Source organism: Athene cunicularia, assembly GCF_003259725.1.
Source record: "Athene cunicularia isolate RWA chromosome 8 unlocalized genomic scaffold, athCun1 chr8_part1, whole genome shotgun sequence".
Lineage (NCBI taxonomy): Eukaryota > Metazoa > Chordata > Aves > Strigiformes > Strigidae > Athene > Athene cunicularia.
Window position 1 is genome coordinate 26,803,588 of NW_020799109.1, and position 7,416 is coordinate 26,811,003.

Consider the following 7,416-nt stretch of genomic DNA (forward strand, 5'->3'; position numbering starts at 1 on the left):
ACTTCCAAGTGCTCTCAAACACAGTTTATTCTTGGTTTTCATTTAAACCTTGGCTGTCATGTTTAACATGCAAGCAAGGTATTGGAACATGCTTTTTTCACTGATATACAGAAGCAACAAACCTAATGTTGGTGTTACAAATAGAAAATAAAATAGTAATGTAATAGATTATTATTCTGTGTAGAAGCACAGGTGTGATTTTCTTAGAACTATTTAGAATCCGGTTATACCCTTCAGTTTTATCATAAACCCAGTTAATGTAGGAATATCCACAATAAGTGAAGAAGAATTAGAATTTCAGGTATGACTTTCTCATGTTTGTTAATGCCTTTCAAATGCTAATACTTGTATTTGTTTTTCTGAAAACTGCAGAATAGCCCCCCCCCCAACTATTTACTCTTAATGAAAAAATCAAGCCAGGTAATAATGCAGTTTGAATTAAAGTCAGTGGAGCTAGACTGATTCATGCAAAAGCCTCCTCTTTAATTGTAATGGCAAGAGACACTTCCCTCAGCTTGGAAGCTTTTTCTTTCTTTTTAGTTGTCACTTTCTTCCTCCCATTACTGTTGTTCAGAAGGGGGAAACTCAATAACAAATTTACAATGGAGATTTTTTTTCCTCTCATAAAAGGCAAAAGACTGTAGAACAAAGGCATCCTGGGCTTTTTAATATAAAGACTGGCACCTAGGACCAAAATAAGTAAAGACAACAATTCAGCAAATAAGAAAGGTAACTTCTGAGCAGAATAATAAGTAACACTCTTCACCTGCACCAGAGGGACATGGATAAATAGCAGAAGATTATTGATAAAATTTCTCTACTACTGGAAAATGGCAGGATTTTTCCTACTTTATGCTTGTCTTCTTCGAATGAATTGCCATGTCATGCCACTTATTTTTCAGATGATTCTGGCTATGAATAATTTTTTTATGGCTTCTTTCCCATGGGAAAATTTTCCCATTGTAATGATTTTGCTCGATTACATTTTGCTAAGGATCTTCAATGTGGCAGGTTCTCCCTCACATAAACAAATATTTCTGCTTTGAAAATGACAAAATAAGGATGTCTTATTACTACTGGTGGGAAAGAAGTGTAAAATAACATCCTGCTTGACATGGCCACCCTAACTTTGGCTATCAAGGATGGTATGAGCAGAATATACTGAACAGCTACAATGAACCTTGATGAGTATTTAATACATCCTTACCGTATTCTCATATTTCATGTAAATCAACCTCTAAAGTCAGGTCAAAAAAAAAAAGGAGAGAGACCTAACAGCATTTACTTGCGTCATTTGAAGTTCAGAATAGTGTTTGCATATTGTTCTCTTTTTTTTTTTTTAACTAGCTTTTGTCTCCTATTGTATTGAGATTTGTTTTTTACAAGCTGACCTCTTTCTTTTTGATTCCTCTTATGTTCATTGAATAGCCAGCACTGCTTTCACTTGTCATTTGGTTTATTGTCACTGTGTGTTGCTATGGAACATTCCAAATATTAGGGAGCTGCAGTATAACAGCAACCAAGGCTCCATGTGGTTTCCAGTCACAGAGCAAAACAGTTGGAAAAATGTGATCTCTCAACTCAAGAGACTATCACAGACCTCAAAACATTACAACACATAGAATATGTAGTTTACAAAGCTTATGGTTGTATTATTGAATGAGGTTGCTGTTTATCTGATCTATTATCAGTTGATAGGCTCAGTTCAAAACCAGACAGGTTTTCAGACTATTCTACTATTTCTACAAATGTAATTTCTGTGAATTTTACTTTCTTGCTTTCACTGGCTCATACTCACACCTGTTTCCTTTTTGCCTAACTTTTGTTATATCTTTTATTCATAAAGAAGTAAGAGTACTTGCAATCTAAAAGAATCTCTTTAGGGATTTCTTCTCTGAAGACACACAACCACAAGACTTAACTCAGTACTGATTATGTTTCTTGCATTTTCAAGAAACGAAGTGAGGGCTAATGCTAAGACAAAGAAGAAAATAAAGTTCCTAAAAAATATTTTTTTTATGTATGTGTCACCCTGGACCTATAGTTTATCTGGGTATATCTTCCCCTGTGTTCATCAACTCTTGCTTTTCATCTTCTTCTGTCTATGAAGCACCTCTGTCAGTGCTAGAGAGACCATTCAGATCAGCCTTTCGATCATGTTATTACTGCATCTGAACATCAAGAAAATGGCAGGATACAGAAGGGCTGTGGGTGAGAAAATGGTAATAGGTCACTGAAACAAAGGAGCTGGTAAGAAAGAAAAAATAAAGGAATAAAAGAATGAGAGGGTACTTTTCCCCTACAACCTGCAGCTGTGCTGTGGAATGAGTCCAAACCCCATACTTTCTCAGGTCAATAGACTTTAGTGAGATGAGGAAGACGCTGTTATAGTCATTTTCTCCCTAAATTTGGCAGCAGAGTTAAGTTTGAAATTTCCTCACATTCACAGAAGTTTTCCATTAAAATACCAAAGAAAGATCAATAGTGTCCCTTAGAAAGAAATGGCTCGGTTTTAAACTTATGCGTTTTTTGAGGGTGGTAGTGAGATCTACTTGTTACTATACATTGGCTCCAGGAGTGATACAGAAAACCCAGTCTGCGCAGACCTATTTGTTGTAGAGTTAATACCAAAGCTGTAAGGCATTCCTCTCTCCTTTTCCATGTGATATGAACCATGATGCTTGACTCTCAAAAACACCCAAAGCTGTTGTGGCCACCACTGTATCTGCAGCTGCTATCCCTAGGGGTTGGCAAAAGGAAACCACTTCAGAATGAGTGGTTTTCCGCTGTCTATGCAATGTTTATCAGCCTTTTTCAAAAGACAACTGATTTCCTTTCAGTTACAATAACCAACAAGATGTTCTGGGGGGTCATACCTGAGATTTAGGACAAACCCAAAGCCATGATTCTTTGGAATAAACTTGAAAATCTGTCACTTATACAGAGCCATCTGCATAGCAGTATCTCGCTGATTCACATTCCCTTCTCTACTTCCTTCTACATAAGCCCAACTGCCTTTAGGATCTCTGCTGTGTGGACAGCTTATTGCAGAATGGTTTTGGCAGGGGGCAGACAAGGAAGTTTTATGCAGCATTCAGAGAACTGGAGGATGCTCTATAAATACAAATTAGTGACAAGTAAGAGCTCATCTTGACACTGAGAAGCACTGATCTTATTTCAGAAGCAGATAAAAGGAAGTCATTTGTCTCTAAGAAATCAGTGGCACTGCTAGAGTTGCATTAGGAAGCTTATTCATCATTCTTAATAGACAGACTTGAAATTTTTCAGTGTAGATTTTAATTAGAAAATTCTAATTAAAATCCAATACTTTATAGAATTGCACCTATTTAATGAGAAAAGTCAACATAATTTTTAAGTTGAGATAAAACTTCTGGTTTGTTATCCAAGATCCAGCTCAGTCAATGGACTCTCACATCAGGCTCACCATAGACCTGCAACGTTCATCCTCATGCCCCTTCTCTGCTTGATGTTTTCAATTACCTAGCTGTGTTTCCTATCAGTTGTTCTGGGAAAAGTCTTTCTTGTCTTCTTTTTTAAAATTTTTGAAATTTTTATTCACTTAACAACACACACTTGTGAATTACAAGCACACATCCCCCTTCTAAGATGTGGGTTTCCCTATTTGCACACAGCTGTTGTTGGAGTTTTGGGTGCTCCAGCTTCACCTCTATGTGCTAGTGAGAAAACTAATAAGGTCACATAAGACAGCCAGGTGTGGGTCCCTGCTGCTTCACCCTGCACTGTCACTGCCACAGCTGGGTGCAGGCTGCTTGTGACACCAACAGGGAGGATCTGTCTGGTCTTGTGGCAGACATCATGGTGTCAGTGGAGTGATGTCAGTGTCAACCAGGTTTTGATTGCTGCTGTTTACACTCGGAGGTCTCTTTCCTCCCAGTAACAAATTTTCATGCTTTTTTTTCAGGATGACTCCTTTGTTTCAAAAGTCTCTTTGTAATTCCCTAGTTACTGCTGATCCTGGCTAATGGTTGTTTTTCTCTCATGATCAATTTTGAACAAATACCATGCAAACATTCTTCTTTTAACATGCTATGCCAAGGGTGGCCATGCAGACACCCCCACAAGGAACACCAAATAATAGCAGGTTTGTCCTTGAGTAGAATGTGAAAGTACTTGGAAGCTGTTTTGCACAGAAAAGGTAGAACAACACCCTTTGAGACCCACTACATTAATAAGCTTTCCTGATTACAGAGGATAAGATCACTAAGTACTTGCAGACAGTAAAGAATTTCAGAAGTCAGAATGAGTGCAGAGATGACGTGCTTTTTTGTTCAGTTCATTGCTATACTGATATGGTCATGTTGTTTTAGCTCAAAGCATGAGCATGAGGAAGTTGCAAACATCTGTGAGAGCAGAGGTAAATTTGCTCAGTTTGGCTGCCTCTGTTGTCATAAAACCTGGGACACAGGCTTTGACTCAGTACTATCAGGTATAGTGGTAGTTACTGCTGTTAGCACACTTACATAAGTAAAGGTGTGATTTCTTTCTTCTTTCCAAGGTCCTGGGTCCTTAAGGTCTGGGAATAACAGGAGTTAGTTTGAGCACTAGAGAACTGGAGGAGGGGCAGTAAGTGCTGGATAGCCATAAGCAATTCATGTATTTTATTTAACATAGAGTTCTGGTTAGCTGTTAACAATGATTTATATAGATGTGTGTATTACATAACTGAAAGAGAGAGAATAAACATCTCTTATATTCTTGAGTAGAACTTAAGTGAAATATTAAGGCAATCATAGCAAAGAGTCTGGGGCATTATGTTCTGGGTCATAGTGATCTTAAGTCCCAACATATACCAGGCTACATTTGCAATGCAAAAAGGTAGTTGAATTCCTGGAACAACTGTTGATGTGATAACATGGGACACTCCTAGTGTGACTGCTACAGGCTTAAAAAACCCACCAAAACTAAAAAAAAAAACCAAAAACCAAACCCAAACCTACAACAAAATGCTAGATGATGCTATATTCTTTGGGCCTTGGACTTGCAAAAGTTAAAATCAGTTGATTTTTGATCAAGTTTCTCCCTAAATCACAATATCTTTGAAGTTTTATGAAGAAACAAGTATCCAAAAGTGGAGATTCTTGCACAAACAGGGTCGTAGATTGTACATATAGTAGTAGTCTCAAATTGGCTAGGCTTTGTGGGTCCCACTGTCACACATGAGACTTCAATATCATCTGAGATCCTATCCTGTTTTCATAGAGATTTTGTCAAATGCTCTGTGTAGCCCTAAACTTTATTGACTGTTTGGGAATTATTTAACATTTAGTATTAACATAATTAAAGGAAAATGACATGAGCCTATTTATAGAAACCTCTACAGATAAATGCTTGCCAACCTTTGCAACACACCATCATATATTTGTCTAGTTCCAGTTTTGAGCAGAAGTGTTACTTGGCCTTTGTAAGATGTGGTTTGAATCATAACTGGCACTTTTTACCATTAGAAAGCCTCCACAATCTGGTAATGTGCTCTCTGACATGTGAGTTTTATTCCTCCTTTATATTTCTGCCTTTTTTTTTTTTGCTTTGTCACAGAGTTGTCTGCACTTTCTGTTCCTTCTCCTTTGACTTAAAGACACCAATCAGTAGTATTCTGCAACCTGTTCAGTTCAATCTCCTATCAGTTCACTGGATGCAACCATGCACCTGACTAAATATCAAAGCAGATTAAAGACATTTGGAACTGGTGAAAATACAGCCTTATGGTGACATGAAAGAGGAAAGCAGATCAGCTTGTCACCTCAAAAACAATTAGAGGAATTCCAATTTGTATATTTTGAATTCAAATACATTTTTTCTGTTTTTATTTGGTTCATAAGTATTGTGCTATAGATAAAGTGTCATTGTATCAGCTAGTCATAATTTCACTTCCAAAGAGCACACTGCATGTATGACACTAGAATATCAGATTGGCTGATATGCAGCTTAGTGTTTCAGTGGATCTTAATCTGTATGTTGGTCCTGTATCAGCAGTATTTACTGCTACAGCAGTGAGAACAGTACATGACATAAACAGGAGAAGGAAGTAGATCAAATGTTAGGGTCAAAAATAGCTGACAAATCATGTCAGAGTGATTGGAAGATAGAGCAGGAGTTTTTATGGTGTTGAAGGGTGTATAAAAAAAAGAGTTTCCCACCACCAAAAAGTGGTGATCTATTTGAATATGTTTATGGACAGCCGTATCAAGGGTCCTGTGGTTATGGGATGACACTTAAGTGAACTGGGTATAATTTCTGGGCCTGCCATGGATTTTTTATGTGAGTTAGAGCAAAACGTAGTCTTTCTGGGTTCACATCAGTTGCCTGGGCATAGGTGTCTACACCCATATGAGATATAGCAGGGTATCTGGAAAGTCTAGGCAGCACTGGCAAATATGACACAGGACCTGTGGGAGCTCTGTGGTCTTCGGAGGTGATGATGAATGAAGATCAGGTGATACATAAGGGGATGTCTGGTGGCATTATATCAGTATGACTGGGCAACTGAATTGAACCATTTATCTTTTTTGACACCTGTAAAGTGAGGAAAGGAATAGTTGTTTCTTGCTCAGTTTAATTTCTGTTGTCCCTACTGAGATTGTAAAATAAACCTTCCAGAGGCTATACGTGTGATCTTAATAATCCAGCAGTCTTTTCCTGAGCATTCACAAAAATAATTCATTCTCTTAATAGCAGAAAAAAACAAACCTGCCAACCTTGTTATTGTAAATAGATGTTTGACAGACAGAACAGTAATGTTATATTCAAGAAAAATTTAGAGTAGTAGGGTGTGAACATGGGCTGTGACTTTATTCACTTAAAGGGGAGATATTTTTTTAAGTTATAAGCTAATATAAGCTTTATTAGTAGCTTAAAAAGAAATCAGTTTTTTTCTAACTTAGAGAGTCTCAATTTGCCTTTCTTGGTCAGTACAGTAAAAGGTTTTGTCCTATTTCTATCTGCTTTAGACACTGGAAGGCTCCAGTGCTATGCTCTGCCTTTTACAAGCATTGAACACCTCTTCTGCAAACCAGGTAGAAACCTTTCTTCCTGCCTTCAGTCTGGGGCATAGTGAGGGAATGGAGTCACAGCCCTAGTTCTTGCAAATCATTGCAAGGAAGGCAGAACATGTAATCATTCATATCCATGAATGAAAAAGTAGAAAGTACTTACACCTGTTTTGGCCACTGATAAGCTAAGCGTCAAGAACAGAAGTCAGAAGAAAAGAATTTGTATGGGATTTAGTAAATATGCTGTAGGTACTAGAACAACCAGGATCAAAAAAAAAAAAAAAAAAGCTTGTTAAGGAGAAGATGTAAAATAAACCTGAGCACAATTTCATGTGAGTGAAGACTAAGAGACTAATTTTGAGTTTTATTATCAGATTGTTAGAAT